This window comes from Lynx rufus, unplaced genomic scaffold (genome assembly GCF_022079265.1).
Source record: "Lynx rufus isolate CCGP_SWC_20201006 ecotype Redwood Valley unplaced genomic scaffold, mLynRuf1.p SCAF_9, whole genome shotgun sequence".
Classification (NCBI taxonomy): Eukaryota; Metazoa; Chordata; class Mammalia; order Carnivora; family Felidae; genus Lynx; species Lynx rufus.
Genome location: NW_025814897.1, coordinates 27462997 through 27485443, shown reverse-complemented (window position 1 = coordinate 27485443; position 22447 = coordinate 27462997).

Genomic DNA, 22447 nt, shown 5'->3' with positions numbered 1-22447 from the left:
AACTGGGTCAATATTTTTTAAAACCTTGCAATATTAAATCATCTTATAATGTTATATGTAGGCTTGGGGAATGGTAATTTTCTAACAAGCTAGGAGTTGATTGCAGGGTCAGAACAATAGACATTACTGGATGCTAGGAGAGCAGGGAGGTGTGAAGGAAGTCAAGGTGTGACTAGGTGGGAGCCAAAAGGGTGAACGGAAGGGCCTGCCAAAGACAAGAAGTGATCAAGTAAGAGTAAAACAAGGCTAGAGACAAAGAATCAGGACAGCTGATGACACTTGACCAATAAAGGCACCCAAGGTGGAGTCCAGGGCCGTGGGATTCATGGGTGTGAAAAACTCACATAAATGTTAGGTGGTTAGAGTGGGAGAAGTTACCACTGGCTGTGGGATCTGGGCTTTTAACCATATGAATGCAGCCTCAATATTTCTTCCACCCACCTTATGGAGTATCATTAGTCTCTTTTCACATCAGATGACTTGCTTTGGGTCACACAGCCAGTGAGTGGCAGACCCAGGACTCTGCCTCAGGCAACCTGACCCAGGGCCCACTTCACTATTCTGCAATACATGAGCCCAGAAAACCTCCCTCTCCTCCTGGTGTTATGTACTGTCACTTATAGGTTGGAGGCTTAATTTCTCCAGGCCTTCTATTCTAGTTTCTTAATCATACCACTTTCCATAGTTAGGAGTCAGGGGGACAAAGCAATGTTCACAAGGTTACTGCAAAACTCACTCAGCCCCACTCCTGCTTCTGATCTAGCAAGCCAGCAGAAAATTCTTCAGTTGAGCTGCTCTGCTGAAAATTCTCTCTCCATTATCTTAAAATCATCCTTCTATGGAAACTGAACACCTGAAGCATCTCCATAAGCAAACCAGGGCTACCAGTTGATTAGACCCTGAAATTAGATTCTGAAAACCCACCCCACCTCCCCACTTTGTGTAGCTGAGGACCACATAGTTTGTGCCATGCAGAGGACCTAGGAAGGACAGTGGGTATCCGTCACAAACAGTTGCATAACATTGCTGACTGAACAACTTTTGTCTTCATTCACTGTCCCAGACACACAGGATGGCTCCTGGCCTCTGACAACAAACAAGTGACTCAGCACAGATGGACAAAACAGGAAGTTAGCTCAAACTGTGTGTGCATGTGCATCTGAATGTGTACATCGGTGTGTGTGTTTGAATCTTTGTGTGCATCTAAGGGAGGACTTATAGATGTTCCAACCCTGATTGCTTCGTGTTTCTTATCTGACCCTTTTAAGCACATGTTGGAGCTTGAGAGAGAAGCAAATAAGATCAAATAAGATCATTCCCATGAGTGTCAGGCAACATGAAACATGACGTTTGGGGACTAATTCAGTTTGTATCTTTATTTGAACTGAAGCTCTTCCGTTCCCACATGCCCCAGCGATGAAGTTCTTGAGCCCCTGTGGGACCTGCTAGAGCTATTTTCCAGTTGCTAAGCAATGTCAGTCCCACTTCATGCCCAGTGAGCTCATGCCTGTACTGTGGCAGTGACTGTGGGTGATCTGGGATTAGCTTTACAACAACCAGAAAAAGGCAGGGAGAGGGGGGAGAGTGTGTGTGCAAACAGCACACATGAGCAGTGACAAAGTGATGAAGGATGTCTCTGATGGGAGCTATGAGGAGCAGTAAAAACAAGAAGTGCCATTTTAAAGATCTACTCTATGCCAGGTATTAAACTAGGCACATGAGTTCACTGAAATAGGGAAGACACAAACAGGGGAGGCGGCCCCGTGAGAACAGATGCCTGCCATTCACTGTTTTATTTGCCTTACACGGTGCCTGGTACATGGAATGAACTGAGAAATTATTATTCAAATAAGTGAGTCAGAGTATTTAAGAGTAGAAAAGAGCCACCATCTAACCCAAGTCTGTCATCTACTATACGAGATAATCTTTTGGAGAAAATCCTCCCCAGATAAACACCCTCTGTCTATCCCCCATACACATCTGACTTACATTTAGAAGGCTCACACAGCAAAGTTGCAAACAGAGGAGGCTTCTGCCTTCCGCTCCCCATTGCAGAGGACCCAAACAACCACTGGCAAACAAGAAAAGAAGGTGAGAATCATGCCTAATTGCAAAGATTTGCCTTGGCCCTTTGTTCCCACTACTACCAACCCCCAGCCCAAACCCTGAGACCTCAGGCATGGACTGCTTCAACAGGATCCTAGCCACTTCCCCAGCCTCCTTTTTTCTGCTGTTTCTCTTCCAGGCCTTTCTGATAACACAGCAGCCATGGTTTCTCTTCCTGACAATGAGTTCCTTCCCAACAGCCTGCCTGGTCTCTCCTAGCCCCCACCAAGCAGCCCTCCTCCTCCTGCAGAGTCATCCCCACCAGCTGTTCATCCAGTCTCATCTCTCACAGAGCCCCAACCCTGCCTGCTGCTCTTACAGACCAGGCCTCTTTGCACCCATACACACATCTTAATCAGACCCAACTTTGAACATTTGACAAATGCCCTTCAGTCTTCTTTTTGCCAAACTGCAGTCATTACTTCTGTGGAAGACCTCCTCCTCCAAGAAGCCATCCTCGATTTTTCTCCCAGGCTTGTCATCTTATTTTCATTTGGATTTCCAGGGATGTTTTTTTAAATGTGGTAAAGTAAACAACATAAAATTTCATTTTAACCATTTTAAGTGTACAACTTAAGTTTAACATCATGAATATATTCACGTTCCAGAACTCTTTCATCTTCCTAAAACTGAAACTCCACACTCATTAAAAAATAATTCCCCATTTCCCCCACCCCCCAGCCCTGACAACTACCGTTTCTGACTATAAATTTGACTACTCTGAATATCTCATATAGGTAGACTCATGCAATATTTGTCCTTTTGTGTCTGTCTTATTTCACTCACCATAATACCTTTAAAGTTTGTTCATGTGGTATCACATTTCATCACATTTGGCCTTTTAAAGGCCAAATAATATCCATTATATTTTGTTTATGTATTCATCTGCTGACAGACATTTGGATTGCTTCCACCTTTTGGCTACTGCAAATAATGCTACTATAAACATTGGTGTACAAATATCTGTTTGAGTTCTTGTTTTCAATTCTTGGGGGTATATACCCAAGAGTGAAGTTGCTGGATCATACAGTAATTCAATGTTTAATTATTTGAGGATCTATCAGTGTCTTCCACAAGGCTGGACCATTTTACATTCTTATCAGTAAAACACAAGTGTGCCAATTTCTCTACATCCTTACTAGACTTGTTCTTTTCTGTTTTTGTTTTGTTTTTATAATAACTAATCTAATGGGTATGAAGTGAATGAACCACAATGGATCATTGTGGTTTTAATTTGCATTTTCCTGTGGCTAGTTATGATGAGGTCTTTTCATGTGCTTATCACCTATATCTTCTTTGAAGAAATAGCTACGCAAAACCTTTAACCATTTTTTTGGTTATTGTTGTTGTTGTTGTGTTGTGTTGTTAAGAATTCTTTATTCTGGATACTAATCTACTTTCAGATATATGGTTTGCAAATATTTTCTTTCGTTCTATGGCTTGCTTTTACACTCTGTTGACAGTGTCCTCTGATGCACAAAAGTTTCAAATTTTGATGGTGTGCAATTTATCTATTTTTTCTTTTGTTGCCTGTGCCTTTGGTGTCATCAAAAAAATCATTGCCAAATCTAATGTCATGAAGCTTTTTTCTTATATTTTCTTCTAAGAGTTTCATAGTTTCAGCTTTTACATTTAGATTTTTTAAATGCATTTTCAATTAATTTTTTGTATATGGCATTAGGTAAAGCTCTAATTTCATTCTTTTGCAATGGATAGCCAGTTTCCCCAACATCATTTGTTGAAAAGACCATGCTTTCCTCTTTGGATGGTCTTGGTACTACTGTTTAGAATCAATTGACTATACATGCAAGGGTTTATATCTGGGCTCTCTATTCTATTACACTGGCTTATCAGTCTGTTTTTATGCCCAGGCCATATTGTTTTAATTACTGTAGTTTTGAAATCAGGAAGGGTGAGACATTCAACTTTGTTTTTTGTTTTTTGTTTTTTTCAAGATTTTCTTTTTTTGTCCATTTGTGCTCCCTTGAGATTCTATATAAATTCTGGGAGGCATTTTTTTTCCTATTTCTGGAAAATAAAAATTGGTATTTTGATAGGAATTGCATTTAATTTGTAGATCACTTTGGGTAGTACCTGGGAAGTTTTAAAATATTTTCTTGAGGTTATTTAATGGTTTTGTGTATGAAGGTCTTCTTTAGCCAACAAAATGATAGATTTATGATCAAAGAACTATGTTTTCTCTCTTTTCTATCTCTCATTTTGTCAAGAACAATACTGAAGACACTAAGCTATAGACAAAAAGATGAATGATTATTTTTCTAATTAGATTTTTTAACATGAAAATCTAGGAACAATTAACTAACACCCCCAAATTTTCTTCTAGCTTTGGATTTTTCTACTGATGACTTGCAGCTGACCTAGAAAATAAGAGGACCCACCAATCCCCATCACATATGGAAGGCACACACTCCCTTCCTGGATCACCACTTAAAGCTGATACCCTGACTGAAAGCCACACCAGAGAAACCAACACCTCTTCCTTCTCTGATAATTCCAGTTAGTGCTACTGTTTGGATATGACTGTTCATAAGAAACCTGAACAGAAGGTGATTTCTGAACTAAGAGAGACTATGTTGATGTTACAATTGTCGTGTTGTGGAGGAGATTGTAATTAAATAAATACCACTTATTTAGAGCCTGCTATATGTCAAATGATAAGCATTAAATATGTTTTACATGCATTGTCTTAAGACAATGATAAGGGATGATACGGGTCAAGCATCTTTGTAGAAAGGAAAAAAGTTTGGTATCTAATTCTCAAGTGAGTAGAAGACCTTAGGGAAAGAAATCTAGGTAGAGAGAACCCAGTGCATTTAACATGCAGTGAGTAACATGCTAATTATATACAAAATTTAAGTATTCACACATTGAAAGGTATTTTCAGCTTGCATTTACTTTCAGTTTGGGTTATCTGTAATAGGACCGTAGTGCTAGCCCCTAAAGAACCAATAATGAAGTCCTTCTAAACAGAATTCTGCAGAATTGAAAATATACAACACAAGCAAAGGACAAGACTTGGTCTCAGCAAACTCACCCACCAGAAAGGCCAGGCTTGGTTCCAAGAGTCAAAGCAGGAAAACCTTCCCACACAACAGCTCACACTCTGAGCTAAGCCCTCCAGGACCAATGGAAATTTCTGGCCACTGGTGGGGAGTGTTGACAAGTTAATTACTGAACCTACATAGCCTGTAGTGACTGCTGGGTTGTCCACAAGAATAGCATGGTGCCAGATGTTGCTGTTGCACTGAGTGATGTGTCAGATGTGTAAGGCACTAGGACTGTGCTGATTTGTTGCCACAGCAACCAACAACTAAGATTAAACAGTAGTTTCCCTTGAAATTAGTTGGCAACATATAGACCGAAAAATTGATTGGCTGAGTACAATTTTAGTTTTCCATGATGTTTTGGTTCTTTTATGACCTAAAGTTGAGATCCTAATGGGCCAAGGATGAACAACATGGGCAGTGAGCTGTGGCAACCTATAAAACTTGAGCTTCCTGAGACTTCTTTTTGTGTTTTCTACCACATCTTCATTCACTGAGCCATCTGCTCCTCTCTCAGAGCTCCCCATTCCCTGATTAATATAATCTGCCAGATCTCCTTTGGGTATCCTTCCTTCACCCCTGAAAACACTATGCATTCCTTTAATTTGGTCTGATCCCCATGTAAATCAAGTCAGGTGGCCCACAGACAAGCTCTCATCTGCTCATAGACCATATACAACTAAGTCCAACCAGTCAAGGGGTGGAATATATGCAAAGAGCTCCAGAGTGGGTAGAAGATGAGTTTACTCAATCCAGTTTCACTACTGCAAAGTAACTTGTAGTGAACATACAAGTAATATCAGTCTCTAGTGTCATTTTCAATAACTGAGGCAAATATTCACACAATTCAGATCTTATTTGAACAGCTTGTCTTTGTGGTATACATCAGTATACTTCAATGGCTTCTTCCCGCCAAGAACACAAAGTGCAAACTCCTTATATCAGTTGTCAAGGGCCTCCAAAGTACTCCCTGGCCCATACTTTCCAGTCTAGCCTGGCTAGTTTCCTTCAAGCATACCCTCACATTTCTACCTCTGTATCTTTGCTTACCACACTTTCTGCCACTGTATGCCCCTATGCCTCACCATCACCAAATTTCTGCCAATTCTCAAGTCCTAGTTCAAGCCAAAGCAACTGAAAGGACAAGAAATTAAAGTTCAGGAAATTTCCCAGAACCAAAGTTAAAGAGTAGAAACTAGGAGAGAAAAGGTAAGAAGTTAGAGGATGAATTCAGATAGACCTATATAGAATTTCCACTCCAGAGAACATAAAAAATCAAAAGGAGGAAGTAAGTAAAGAAATAATTCAAGAAATTTCCCCCAAACTAAAGTGAGTTCCTAGATTGAAGGAGCCCACCAAGTTACAGAAAAATAAGATCTACATAAAAATATATTGCTGTAAAATTTCAGAATGGGCAAGTTAATGAGATCATCCTAAAAGCTTTCAGAGAAAGAGAAAAAAAAAACCATGAAGAATTAGGAATCAGTATTGCATTAGACTTTACAAGAACAATAATAGAAGCTAAAATACAGTGGAATTATGCCTTCAAAATTATGTGTGGAAATCTTTTCCAAATACAATGCAAGAGCCAGCCAAATTTTAAGTCAAGTGTAAGAGAAGAATAAAGACATTTTCATAAATTTATCTCCCTCATGCCCTTTATCTGCCATGTACCCTTCTCAAGAAGCTACTGCTCCACCAATAAAGGGTGGAGGACGGAGAAAATAAAGCAAGAAAGTGGAAGGTACAGTATTCAGAAAATTAGGGATTTAAATCAGAGGAGAGCATGATGCCAGGGTATGATAGTGGAGGGAATCCCCGGGAGAGCTGTGTAGCAGGCCTAGAGAGTAACCTGTGCAGTCAGAGCAAGATGGGGAAGGGCAACCCTTGGTAGGGGCCTGACAGAGGGGTCAAGAGAGAACCAGTAATCAGCTTGATCTTTCTGACCCTGCTGAGAGTAGTCTTATGATTCTATAAGAGTTTCAGGAAAATTTTTGACAGATTCATAGAAAACTTAATGTAATATCACTCCATGAAAAAGATGTTCAAAACAAAGAGATGTAATTATATTTTGTGGGTCAACTATTAGTAATGTTTATATAATCATAATCATGTAAAACCGTAGTATTGGCTTCAGCAAAATTGTGACATAGCTGTGGAATGTAGAAAGGGAAACTATGTGTATATTGTAGGGGCAGACAATTAAACCATGCTAACTATTGTACATAACTATTGCGAGAGACCGAAAATTTTCCTCTCCCATGTAGAAGGCTAATACATGATGTCTTACATGAAAAAAATCCAACAATAAGTAATAAGCAAATTATTTGGATACATAAAAGTAAAGGCACAGTGAAAAAGCCAAGAGTTGCAAATGACACACACTGTCAGGAGTAGGACTTAGGGATCGGGGGAGGTGAGACTTGGAGCTGCTTTCTGTTATCAGCCCTATCACACTACTTGCCTCTGTTATATTGATGTATTACTTGGATGCAATAATAATAATAATGGAGCAAGAACAAGAGAGAAAATAAATGTCATAGAGAATAGATTTTCATGCCATGAAACCTTAGGGATAAAGAAGTAGAGAGACCTTAGAATTCATTAGTCAGTAGAGCTTCATGTGAAAAGGGAGCAGAGATGGGTGTGATGGACCAAGTGGGCCTTGACATCTACCAAATAGTGACCACAGCAAAGACAATAAAGTCCCACATACTTAGGAGCATGTTTAAGAAATACCTGCCCAGAAAGGATGTGCCACTCAATACAGGTGACTCAAAGCTTTTTCTACCTGGACAGGGGAAAGTATATGTCATAAAATCAGAAAGGTAGGACATTAGAGTGGAGGAGCAAACACAGACAAAGGCCTCTGACTATGCCCATCATCTTCTACTCAGCAAAATCTATTCACAATATCCCATTAAACCCACAATGGAGGGAGATTCTCACACTTTACAGCTCAGTGGCTACTGGGGATAATTTCAGCCATATTGAAGGTCATTGCCTGTCAGCAGACTGTCCTTAATTTAGTGAATGTGAAAAATTTTTGTAAAGAACTTTTATAGGTTTACTCTGACCAAAGTTTCCAGCCAAATTTCTCCTTAAGATTTTCTTTGTCCACTGAAATTCACTCACAAAGGAGTTTTCCAAAGCAAGACCACAGACACCCACTGTTATTCACACCTCTGTGTTGTTCCTAAAGTCTAGATTGCTTCTTCTCTCCTACTGCCACTTTCATCTGGACTTCTTATTAAGACTTCTCAGGCAGGGGTACCTGGGTGGCTCAGTCGGTTAAGCATCCCACTCTTGATGCGGGCTCAGATCATGGTCTCACAGTAAGTTTGAGCCCCATGTCCAGCTCTGTGCTGACAGCACAGAGCCTGCTTGGAATTCTGTCTCTGCCCCTCTCTCTTTCTCTCTTTCTCTCTCTCTCTCTCTCTCTCTCTCTCTCTCAAAATAAATAAATAAACTGGAAAAAAATGCACTTCTCAGGCATCCTTTTCCTACAGGAAGTCTTCCTGGGCCTCTTCCTGGTATTCTGCTATCCATCCAAAGTGGTTAAGATGACATTCCTCTGTGTTCCCAGAAAGTGCTGTGCATTGCGTTACTTTAAATTTAGCCCGTTGAAATAGAATTTTTCCATGGCCATCCATCTCCTCCAGTGGACGGGAAGATCCTCTGTGTCATCTGTCTCCCCATAGGACTGTAAATTTCTGAGGTGTGTAGCCATATTTTATTATCTCTGGGTTCTACAAGCACCAGCACCAAATGGACCAGTGTAGAAAGCAGCAGTCATAGGTGGTGGCAAGTTAAGACCTGAAGAATGAGTACTGCTCCCTAAATATAGAGTAAATCAGAAGAGGAGGCCTCTTGTGTATACAAATGGTTTGGCAAGCAAAGGTCTGGCTAGATTTAGGGCTTGTCTACTCTACTGCTTGGTGCCCTTGTGCAGGATATAAACTGCACAACTTTATGCAATGTCAGTGCTTACCAGTTATGTGACCTTGGTTACATACTCTCAATGCCAGCTTTCTCTTCAGCTAAGTGGTGGAGAACAGTAAACCTTGCCTGGTAAGGTTGTTTGGATAATCTTATCCAATCTTGTTCAAGACTAATCTTATCAGAAGTGTTGCATGAAAAACACTTTGCAAAGTGCCTGGCACAGATTATGAGCTTCATGACTAGTAAAAGCTATTGGGATTATTGTTTATAACAAGTTATCAAGGAGCTATTGGGGGCTTTTAAGCCAAATAATAACATTTTTGTGGTTGACAAAGGTTGTTCCAGCAGAAACATAGTGGGTAGATTGAATGGGAACAAGACAGAGGCAGAGAAAAGAGTTGGGAGCCTATTTCCAATGGCCGGATGAGAGACAGAGGGCCCAAGTCAAAGTAGAGCAGACATGAAGTCTGGAGAAGCAGAAACATATTTTCTGCACATCCTTTGGCATTCTGTCCACTGCTCTGCAATCCTGCCTCCCTGCAGAGCCTCCCACAGAAATCATCAGGCACCTGTGCAGAGAGCCCTGCTCTGAGGACTGGTGCCAAAGCAATTAAGCATGTAACAATGCATTAAAATAGAAGGGCTGGTCGGAGAAAAGGAAAAACACTGTAACCTTCCTCAGGGGACCCAGAAGGCCCTAACATGCATCCATAATCCCCCGGAAACTTCTGCAATCCAAATGTCCAAATGAGAAGGTTTAAGTGAGAATGAAAGCCCATACAATGCACACGTGCTCACAGACACACATATATGTTTTTGAGATGGGTGCCAGACTAAAGGAGCCCAGGCCAGCTGAGGAATGTTTTCCAGATCCCCGGTACCAGAGCTCTCATCCACTGGAGTGCAGGCAGGGAGTGGGATGTGGAGCAGCAAAGGAGGGGCCCTATGCCTGATGGCCTCTCTCTAGATACTGAGCTCATGGGTTCATTCCAGATTGGAAACACATGCGCTATCGGGCAAGGAAGGAACCAGAAATCAACAACATATAAAAATATTTCCTTCCACAGACACTTTTCCCTCCAAGCTCTTGCCCCTCCTCCCCAATCTCCCTTCACTTCTTTATTGGCAATGGGGCTTGCTGGGGAGGGACAGGCTCTAGTGCCCCATAAATAATAATATGAGTGGAAGCTTTACATATGGTTTGTGTCTCTATTTCTGAGTCATTCTGAATGCACCTGAAATTGCAACAGCCAAGGGAGAGATTTCCAATGGCATATAAAGCCTGCTTTGAGAAATGTGTAAAGAGAACTTCTCTTTCTTCTTATTTCAGTGTTTGGTTTTGTTTTTTCCACTAGTGCCATATGGTGGTGGCACCATCTCAACATTTATAATAGTCAGAACTTGGAGGGAAATTCACCTCCAAAAGCATGTACAAGAGCAGAAGTGTCTTTTGAGCAAGGGCTTTCAACCTAGGGCTTGCAGATGGTGTCGAGGGATACCTGAGCACCCTCACTCCCCAAAATGTTGCATTGTGATGGTTTGCATCTGTGTGCACACATGGATGTTTCAAGGGAGAAAGTCCACATATTGTTGTCAGATTCTCAACATAATCCATTACCAAAAATGTTTAGAAATAGTAGCTTAGCTGTTAACCAGCCCAGTGACCCCCATTCTCATCTGAGATCTGAATCCTCCACTTACTGTTTCATTCAAGCACTAATCCAATTTATGCTTGAACACCTCCAGTGATGAAAACCTGACAGAAGAGCCTAATAATTGAGAACAGAGGCATGGGAGCTGGTCCTCCAAAGCAGGTGTTCAATGCCTGGTGTTGCTACTTTCTAAGTGTGACTTGGGGCTAGTAGTTTAGCCTAGTTTGTCCTCATTTTCATCATATATATATATATATATATATGGCTTATGTATTATCTTAGGTATTTTTGAGATTAAATGAAGTAATATATGTGCAACTTTTAGCCTAACACATGGGAACATTGTAAGTGTACAAGAAACATCACTGCTGGGGTGCCTGGGTGGCTCAGTCAGCTGAGCGTCCGACTTCAGCTCAGGTCATGCTCTCGCAGTTCGTGAGTTCGAGCCCCGTGTCGGGCTCTGGGCTGACAGCTTGGAGCCTGGAGCCTGCTTCGGATTCTGTGTTCCCCCTCTCTCTCCACCCCACCCCTGCTTGTGCTCTGTCTCTCTGTGTCTTTCAAAAATGAATAAACATAAAAAACAAAATTAAAAAAAAAAGGTCACTGCTATTGCTATTATCATCATCTTTATCATTATTGTTATAGAGACAACTCATTACTCTTCTGGAAAAAAAATGGTAATCTTTTCTGGGTTTTTTTTTTTTCCTTAACAAAATTCTTCTTCCTTATGTTCAACCAAAATATACTTCTCTGCAGCTTCTGATCACTGGTTTTCCTTGACATTTAGTCATGCAGAACAAGAGAAAGAGCTCAAATGCAGTCTGTCCACCATTCAATAGTAGCATTCCAGGAAAACCTGCATTCTAAAATAATGCATTATAGTAACAACCATTCAATGAGAAAGAATATTAAAGCTAGAGAACTTTAGACTCAGGATAACAAAGTAGAATGTTTTATTTGTTTCATGAAGTTATTTTTGACTATAAAGGTTCATTATAGGCTTACATGGGTAGTTTTAAAACTCAAACATCACTGAGCACATCTAGTATCTGGCTACACTTACCTTTTACACAAAAGATCTTTCCCTATGTTTCCTATCACCACTACTAACACTGTAATTAATACAGTGTTTCTTACAAACCCTTCTAACCTCTCATCTCCCACTGTTATGATAAAGAATATCTCTCAAGCAAGCTCAGCATGTTAACACACAACAGCGTATGTCCTTCCAGAGCAGAATCAGTTCTGATCCTGATGTACTGATATTCCTGATTCTCTAATGTCCATGAGAGCAGGGATAATGGCAGGACAATGTCCTCCTTTGAGTTCCCCACACCTACTACAGTATCTGACTCCTGTCAGAAACTTAAAAGATATTTGTTCAATGAAGAATGAATGAATGAATGAACTACGAATGAAGTTATAAGCAAAGTAGCCTTGTCAATTGATGCAGAAAAGGCCTTTGACAAAATCCAGCACCCTTTCTTAATAAAAACCCTTGAGAAAGTCGGGATAGAAGGAACATACTTAAAGATCATAAAAGCCATTTATGAAAAGCCCACAGCTAACATCATCCTCAATGGGGAAAAACTGAGAGCTTTTTCCCTGAGATCAGGAACACGACAAGGATGCCCACTCTCACCGCTGTTGTTTAACATAGTGCTGGAAGTTCTAGCATCAGCAATCAGACAACAAAAGGAAATCAAAGGCATCAAAATTGGCAAAGATGAAGTCAAGCTTTCGCTTTTTGCAGATGACATGATATTATACATGGAAAATCCGTTAGACGCCACCAAAAGTCTGCTAGAACTGATACATGAATTCAGCAAAGTTGCAGGATACAAAATCAATGTACAGAAATCAGTTGCATTCTTATACACTAACAATGAAGCAACAGAAAGACAAATAAAGAAACTGATCCCATTCACAATTGCACCAAGAAGCATAAAATACCTAGTAATAAATCTAACCAAAGATGTAAAAGATCTGTATGCTGAAAACTATAGAAAACTTATGAAGGTAATTGAAGAACATTTAAAGAAATGGAAAGACATTCCCTGCTCATGGATTGGAAGAATAAATATTGTCAAAATGTCAATACTACCCAAAGCTATCTACACATTCAATGCAATCCCAATCAAAATTGCACCAGCATTCTTCTCGAAACTAGAACAAGCAATCCTAAAATTCATATGGAACCACAAAAGGCCCCGAATAGCCAAAGGAATTTTGAAGAAGAAGACCAAAGCAGGAAGCATCACAATCCCAGACTTTAGCCTCTACTACAAAGCTGTCATCATCAAGACAGCATCGTATTGGCACAAAAACAGACACATAGACCAATGGAATAGAATAGAAACCCCACAACTAGACCCACACACGTATGGCCAACTCATCTTTGACAAAGCAGGAAAGAACATCCAATGGAAAAAAGACAGTCTCTTTAACAAATGGTGCTGGGAGAACTGGACAGCAACATGCAGAAGGTTGAAACTAGACCACTTTCTCACACCATTCACAAAAATAAACTCAAAATGGATAAAGGACCTGAATGTGAGACAGGAAACCATCAAAACCTTAGAGGAGAAAGCAGGAAAAGACCTCTCTGACCTCAGCCGTAGCAATCTCTTACTCGACACATCCCCAAAGGCAAGGGAATTAAAAGCAAAAGTGAATTACTGGGACCTTATGAAGATAAAAAGCTTCTGCACAGCAAAGGAAACAACCAACAAAACTAAAAGGCAACCAACGGAATGGGAAAAGATATTTGCAAATGACATATCGGACAAAGGGCTAGTATCCAAAATCTATAAAGAGCTCACCAAACTCCACACCCGAAAAACAAATAACCCAGTGAAGAAATGGGCAGAAAACATGAATAGACACTTCTCTAAAGAAGACATCCGGATGGCCAACAGGCACATGAAAAGATGTTCAGCGTCGCTCCTTATCAGGGAAATACAAATCAAAACCACACTCAGGTATCACCTCACGCCAGTCAGAGTGGCCAAAATGAACAAATCAGGAGACTATAGATGCTGGAGAGGATGTGGAGAAACGGGAACCCTTTTGCACTGTTGGTGGGAATGCAAATTGGTGCAGCCGCTCTGGAAAGCAGTGTGGAGTTTCCTCAGAAAATTAAAAATAGACCTACCCTATGACCCAGCAATAGCACTGCTAGGAATTTATCCAAGGGATACAGGAGTACTGATGCATAGGGGCACTTGTACCCCAATGTTCATAGCAGCACTCTCAACAATAGCCAAATTATGGAAAAAGCCTAAATGTCCATCAACTGATGAATGGATAAAGAAATTGTGGTTTATATACACAATGGAATACTACGTGGCAATGAGAAAAAATGAAATCTGGCCTTTTGTAGCAACGTGGGTGGAACTGGAGAGTGTGATGCTAAGTGAAATAAGCCATACAGAGAAAGACAGATACCATATGGTTTCACTCTTATGTGGATCCTGAGAAACTTAACAGAAACCCATGGGGGAGGGGAAGGAAAAAAAAAAAAGAGGTTAGAGTGGGAGAGAGCCAAAGCATAAGAGACTGTTAAAAACTGAGAACAAACTGAGGGTTGATGGGGGGTGGGAGGGAGGGGCGGGTGGGTGATGGGTATTGAGGAGGGCACCTTTTGGGATGAGCACTGGGTGTTGTATGGAAACCAATTTGACAATAAATTTCATATATTAAAAAAAATAAAATAAAATAAAAAATAAAAAAAATAAGCAAAGTAGCTTGTGCAAAGTAAATTATGTTTCTTTATTAATCCATTATGTCATATCCAATTTGCATTATAAAAATTTGTGTTTTTATAACTTTAATAATTAAAGGGCAATAAGGACAGGTTATATATTATTTTACTCCTGAAATCATTTCTTTTCTTAGATAAATGTGACAGATTTTTAAACCATTCCTTGTATTATATGTTTTTATACCCTTCCAACCATCCTCATTCTTCCTTTTGTACATTGAAGACTGATTACTCCTGACCCTAGAGATGTCAGTGTCCTTAATTTAGGTCCTTGCTAGCTATCCAGTGTTTGCCCAATGCCCTTCTCCTTGGGGAGAGTCAGCAGCTCTGGAGTTGGAGGCTTCATTATGACCCTTTGGGAGTTGGAAGTTTAAAGGAGAAGATAATATTGAAGAGACATTTTATACCAATGAGCTCGATTCTTCTTTACATTTAAAGTACCTTTAAGAGTAGGTACATGGAGTTGTGTAGAAATAGGAATGAAATTTGCCCAGGAGACCAAAGCATATGATGCAGAAGGAAGATCTTGATTCCCTAATCCTGGTGGGCACCCAAGATAATAAGACTGGAACAAGCTTGACTGCTGCCATCCTCCTTCTGGGCAGGCAACCAGTGAAGCCATAGAAGCCAGTCACTTAAAAACATCCTCTTATAGTACCTACCATGTTTTACATAATGCATTGGCCAAAAAAGCTTCTGCTGCCAATAAGGTAATGAGAAACAAACACTGAGACAATCAGAAAACAGCAGAGTGACACAAATAAACAACTGGCAGAAAAAATTGCATGAACAAAACTCTATTTAAAACTTCGGCCACGATGACAAGTAAAGACATTAAAACTAAAACTTCAGTGAGATGCCACTTTTTTAAATGTTAAAATCTACAAAGATTTAAAACTAAAGAGAAGCCCAAGATCAAATGAGCATGGAGGATCAGGCATCCCCCACACACTGCTGGTGGAACGAAAAGTAGATCAGTGAGCCTTTCCAGAAAGCAATTTGGCAGTCAATTGCAAAAACTTCAAGGTGTACATCCTTTGACGCGGGGCTCCACTTGTAGAAAATATATCCTCAGGAAATTATCCGGGACATACACAAAGATATATGTGCAAAAATACTCATTGTAGCATAACTCATAATAAAAAGTAGGAAACTTAAATATCTAATGTTGGGAGATTTATTAAACTGCAGTATATCCATATGATTGAACACTATGCCTAGAATATGTCTGTCATATGTGAATTTTAACCAGGAAAATGTCTGCAGTTTATTCATAAGTGCAAAAACAAAAGGATAAAAAAAAAATCGAAGCAGACCATACTCAACAGTATACAAAATTTCTGAGCTAGTTAACTCCTAGTTTCTTTTGGCTCTTAACTCATTCATCTTAATTCCCTGAGCAAGTCTGTTTTCTTTGTCTTATGTACTCACAGCTCCATGTGCCTCTCCTTCATAGCGTCAGCTATATAAATAAATCTGTATCTAGCATTTATTTGTTTGACTCTTTAGTTAATGTCTGACTGTCCAATTAGACAGCAGCTGAATGAGAGTAGAGACTGTGCCTGGCACATATGAAAATGCTCAATATATTTTGAAAGAATGATGCATGATACCATTATTATATACAAACTTGTATATATGTATATATGTATATATGTATATATGTATATACATACCTAGAAGGAAGACTGGAATAGTATTTCCACCATTAATATTTTGATAATGGAAGTTCTAGGAGTAGTGGGATTGGAAGCATTTTCTTGCAAGTCTTCCAATTTGCGTGAGTACTTCAGCCATTTAACAAGTAATTAATATTATAGAAAAATAAGTTTGCAAAATCAGTGTGTTGAGTGACATCTGATATTCCTTGAACCCTGAGACATATATGCTTCACTGGACACAGGCAAGCAGGGGTGGGGCAAGGGGCAGGAATTTTCTTAATAGTATCTAGCAGGAAAAGGATTGTAGAGGAGAAACAAGAGAATTCTCACAACTGAAATAGAGAAGACAAAGGTTGGGGGACCCAGGGGCAGAAAGAGGACACAACACACTTTGCCATTCCTTGTTGCTGAGGGAAAGGAATAAGGCCAGGAGAGGTGGGAGGTGGGATAGAGAGGAAGGTAATGGAGAGGCTCGTACACCAATATGGAGCCTGTAGTCGAAGGAGAAATCATGAAAATGCGGTTCATGTGCTAGGTTTAGGTCTAAAGAGATCACTCTGATGGCTCTGTGGAGAGTAAAAAGGAGAGGGAGAGGACTGGAAAGGCAGGGTCAGTGTTGAGGCTGTTTCTCTCATCTGGGCAGAAGAGATGAGGATCTAAAATAAAGCTGTGGATCTAGGGATAAACTAGAAAGGAATGTTGAAAAACTATTGAGAAAAGAAAAACAGGAAGGATTGATAACTGAATCAGAGAGAAAAAGCATGAAAGATAACATCAGAATTCTGTCTGGGTGACTATATGGCTGTGCCAACAAATGAGGATTCCAGGTATATTTTAGAAGAGGAAGTGGAGATCCTCTTTCAGACATGTTGAATTTGAAGCTTAGAAGAAAAGTCTGGGCTGGAATTTTAGACTTTAGAGTCTTCTACACATAAGTGATGATTAAAACTTTGCTGGTGGTTAAAATCATGCCCAAAGAGTGTTAGGGTAAGAAGGGAAGCTTATCAAGCATGAGAACCTATAAAGCACCAATAGTCAAGGGGGAGGCAGAAGAAAAGGAACTCTGTGAGGAAAAGAGAAGGCATGATCAGATATACGGAGCAAAAGTCAAGGGAATAGGGATTTTGTAAAAGAAAGACTAATGCAGATGAGCACATGCAGTGGAGTTCTGGTAAAATTAGTGCCAGAAGAAGTCCTTCAGAGTTGCATTTGGGAAGGTGAGTAGTTGCCAAAAAGAGAGCAATTCCAGCAAGAATGTACATAGAAGCCAGGCTGCCGGGGTTTAAAGGACAAAAGGATTGTTCAGTGTGAGTCTTTGTATGCAGACCACTTTTCCAAAAAGTTAATGAAAGGGGAGGAGAAATTTGTCAGGAGCTGGACTGGGAGAGGACAGAATGAAGTGGTGGGGGGGGGGTCTCAAGTCAAAGCTGAGGAGTGGAGAGTGTTGAAAATAAAAGAAAAAAGAGCAATGATTGAGAATGAAGTCCCAAAGGAGTCAGGAGGGCAAGGGACAAGGACACAATACATGGGCTAGCCTATGGCAAGCAAGGAGTGCCTCATCTCTGTGCCCTGCACTGACGCACCATCACATAGTCCTCAGTGTGTAAGATTTATCTGTATTGCAACTGGTCATGCATATTATAACCACCAATATCTTCCAGGAATTATGCTGAGGGGAAAGATTTGGAAGGGTGGGGTTCATACATCAAGAGCTCTGTACAACTTTCTGTAAATAGGAGACACTGAGCATGGCATTAAGCCAGTGCAAAAGGATCATGTAGTTCCTGAAACATGCTAGAGCTTTTCATGACTATATGAGAGAATTCAGTCAGGGCAGTAAATATTCAAACCTCAACTGAGTGCTAAAGGAAGACAATGAATAGTGCATGCTATTCTGAGTTTTAGTGAGCCCCCAGTGGGGAATGTGTAACTTAGCTATTCTCAAAGACTTTTCTGATCCAGGTCCTTCTCTCCTTCAAGTTTCCTGAATTATTTCATATTTGTCATGGTTTTCTCAACATTACCATCCCACTCCCTTTAATGGTAGTCCCCTGGTCGTCAACGTCCATTTTCAGGTAGAATTGATATGATGTTTTAGGCGGGGTATGGCCAGCATCATTGGACAATAGTGTACCATTTCCCCGTTCTGGACACTAATCCTGCTTTTAATGCAACCTAAGAATCCACCCTCTATTTTATTCATTATTTACAATGTCGCCTTATTTTAAGTGCAGCCAACCAAATTGCAAACCATTTTCAAACCAGCTCTTTACCACCTTGTATTTATATATAATTTTTTAACCTCAAGTCAGGACTTGACATTTTACCCAGTTGAATTTCATCTTATTCATTTTGGCCCATAACTCGAGTCTTTTGGTATTATTTTGAAAGGCCTCCCAGTTCTGGACATCTCATATTCAACGTTTTTATCAGCCAATTATATGAAGACATAAAAGATACACATATCAAGCTTGTGGGTAACACAGGAAGTGCTATATTCCGGGAGGCCTCCCTTTGGAATGGCTCTAAAGCATTAATCAACACATAAAAGAACAAGAGAATACCTCCCTTACTAAAGCATAACATAAAATTTGCCAAGCTTGCTAGAGAAAAGCTCCAGAAATGTGTCTGGCTAAGGGTGCACACTTCCCTAACTCTTCAGAGCACAGAGGGTCACAGACCTGCACTGGGATCCCAGCTGTGGGATAATTACTCTGTTTTTCTAGCCTCAATTTTCTTATTTAAAAATAGAAGCCATAAAAGCAAGCACCTAGTAATTTACCTGTGGCTACCTAATAACCATTGTCTATCCAAGACATCCTCATAGCCACACACCCAAAACACACTGTGATTCGCTCAATCTGGGGAGACCCTTTCCCAAACAGAAAGGCACCTTCACCTGTTACAGATCTGAAGTCTACTAGTGTTTCTGCCACACAGTGATTGAAATATACCCATAAGAATTAGCTTACTCATGGTAACAGGAAGTTCCTATCTCGTGTACTCTTTGGCTAATGTTCAACCATGTAATCATACTTAGCAATCATAAATTCATAAATTTGCTGGTAGTTTTATGTGTTTAGTAAACACTTATTTCCTTTTTCTCTTTCTTTCTTTTTTTTTTTTTTAAGGGCTCTTCTACAAGGAGCAGGAACAGGCAAAACTAGTAGTGGTTAGAGGGTGGGCTCTCCAGACTACATGGGTTCAAATCACAGCTCTGCAACTTACTAGCTGTGTGACCTTGCAGAGATTGTTTTTTACTGTGTCTGGATTTCTTCATCTGTAAAATAATAATAGGCTTGTCATGAGGTTTGGGGATGAACACACATAAAGGTCTTGGAAGAGTGACTGGCACATTTATTTATTGACACGTTATACTTAGTCTATTCTCTTTACCTAAAATGTAAACCTACTTCCTTTCTTCTAATTCATGTTGCCACTTTCTAGCCAGCCCCAGAAGTCAGCACCCAAAAGTCTTCCTTCCTTAATTCCCTCCTGACAGATTAGTCCTTTATGAACTTCAACATACCATTTGAATCTTAGGGTCACTACTGTATTTAACCTACTTAAGCATACCATTAATTATAAAACACATCATCAATTTAAGTAGTTTTTCAAAGAGAAAAATAAAGGACTCACTATCACAATAAATATCTGCACTCTTTGTCCACATCCAATTTTCAAAACCTAAATATACACATGTTTTAAAGTGACTATAGTTAATAGTACTGTATTATGTATTTAAAAGTTGCTAAGAGAGTAGATATTAGAAGTTTGGCATTGAGGAGGGCACTGGTTGGGATGAGCACTGGGTGTTGAACGAAAACAAATTTGTCAATAAATTATATTTTAAAAAAGATTTTAAAAAGTTCCCATCACAAGGAAAAAATTATAGCTATGTATGGTGATGAATGTTAACTAGACTTATCATAGTGGTCATTGCACAGTATCTACAAGTAGCAAATCATTATGTTGTACACCTGAAACTATAATGTTGTTTGTTAATTACATCCCAATATTAAATAGTTAAGTGAATATTAACATGTCACACTCTCATATATGACAAATGAGAGGTGGTAGGGATAACAGAACTCTCTCATATAAGCACAGCTGGCCATCTTGCAAAGACCTTGGATGTCATTGATCATAAAGGAGTCCCAAGCAAATGCATCGTTTCTTGGAAAATACAAATTTAAATGTGTCTACACATAATATAACATTATAACTCTCTTTTAAGCGGTAGTAAATCTTTTTTGAGTTTTTGTGTGTGTGTGGCAAAATAAACATAACCTAAAATTTGCCATTTAAACCATTTCCAAATGTACAATTTAGTGGCATTAAGTACATTCCCAACATCACTACTATGCATTTCCAGAAGTTCATTATCCCAGACAAAAACTACTACTATTCCACTTTGTCTCTATGAATTTGCCCACTCTAGATACTCATATAAGTGAAATAATATATTTGTCCTATGTTAGCTATTGGTTTCTCATATATGGCCTTTTTCATTTCAAGGAAGTTTTCTTATACTTTTAGTTTATTTAATTTTTAGTTTATTTAATTTAGAGGAGAGAGAAGAAGAAGAGAGAGAAAATCTTAAGCAGACTCCACTCTGGGCTCGATCCCATGACCCTGGGATCATGATCTGAGCCGAAATCAAGAGTAAGACACTCAACCGAGCCACCTAGTTGCCCCTGAATATTTTTTTTATCATGAAAGGGTATTGAATATTATCAAGTGCTCTTTCTACATCAATTGAGGTGATTATGTTTTTCTTCATTCTATTAATGTGACATATTACATTGATTAATTCTCATATGTTGAAACAGCCTCACATTCCAGGAATAAAACTTACCCCACCACTTTATATAATCCTTTTAGAGTGTTGCTTTTGAATTTGGTTTCTAATATTTTGTTGAGGATTTTCACAGTAATATTTATGAGAGGTTTTGGTCTATAGTTTTCTTTTATTGTTTTGTCTTTGTCTGGCTTTGATATCAGAGTAATGCTGGCCTCATAGAATGAGTTAGGAAGTGTTCTCCTCTCTTCAGTTTTTTGGGAGAGCTTGAGGAGGATTGGTGGTCATTCTTCTTTAAATGTTTGGTGAAATTGGGGCACCTGGGTGGCTCAGGTGGGTAAGCATCCAACTTCAGCCCAGGTCATGATCTCATGGTTTGTGAGTTCATGCCCTGTGTCAGGCTCTGTGCTGATAGCTCAGAGCCTGTAGCCTGCTTTGGATTCTGTGTCTCCCTCTCTCTCTGCCCCCCCCCTCAAAAATAAACAGTAATTCAAATAATAATAATAATAATAATAACTAGAAAATAAATAAATGTTTGGTGGAATTGACCAGTGCAGCCATCTGGTCCTGGGATTTTCTTTGTTCCGGGTTTTAGATTACTAATTCAATCTCCTTGGTAGCAGCCTTTTTAGTAGTCATATTTTATATTTCTTCATGAATCAATTTTAGTAGATTGTGTGTCTCTAGAAATTTGTCCATTTCATCTACATTATTTAATTTGTTGATGTACATGTTCATAGTATTCTCTCATAATCTTTTTTATTTATATAAAATTAGTAGTAATATCCCAAGATTGATTTCTTATTTTAGTCTTTTCTCTTTTTTCCTTAGTCAATCTAACTAAAGGTTTGTCAATATTGTTGATCTTTAGTTTCATTAAATTTCTTTATTGTTTTACTAGTCCTATTTTATTTTATTTTTATTTTTAAACTTTCATTTAAGTTCTAGTTAGTTAACAAACAGTGCCATATTATTTCAGGAGTAGAATTCAGTTATTCATCACTTACATACAACATCCAGTTCTCAACATAACAAGTGCCCACCTTAATACCCATCAGCCATCTAGCCCATCCCCTTCCCTCCATCAGCTGTCAGTTTATTCTCTATCGTTGAGTCTCTTATGATTTGATTCACTTTTTTTTCCTTTTTTCTCCTTCCCTATATTCATCTGTTTTGTTTCTTAAACTCCACATATGAATGAAATCATACAGTATTCATCTTTCTCTAACTGACTTATTTCACTTAGCATAATACAGTCTAGCTCCATTCATGTCATTGCAAATGGCAAGATTTCATTCTTTTTAATGACTCAGTAATATTCCATTATATATATATATATATATATATATATATATATATATATATTCCACATCTTCCTTATCCATCCATCAGTCAATGGATATTTGGGCTCTCTCCATAATTTGGTTATTGTCGATAATGCTGCTATAAACATCAGT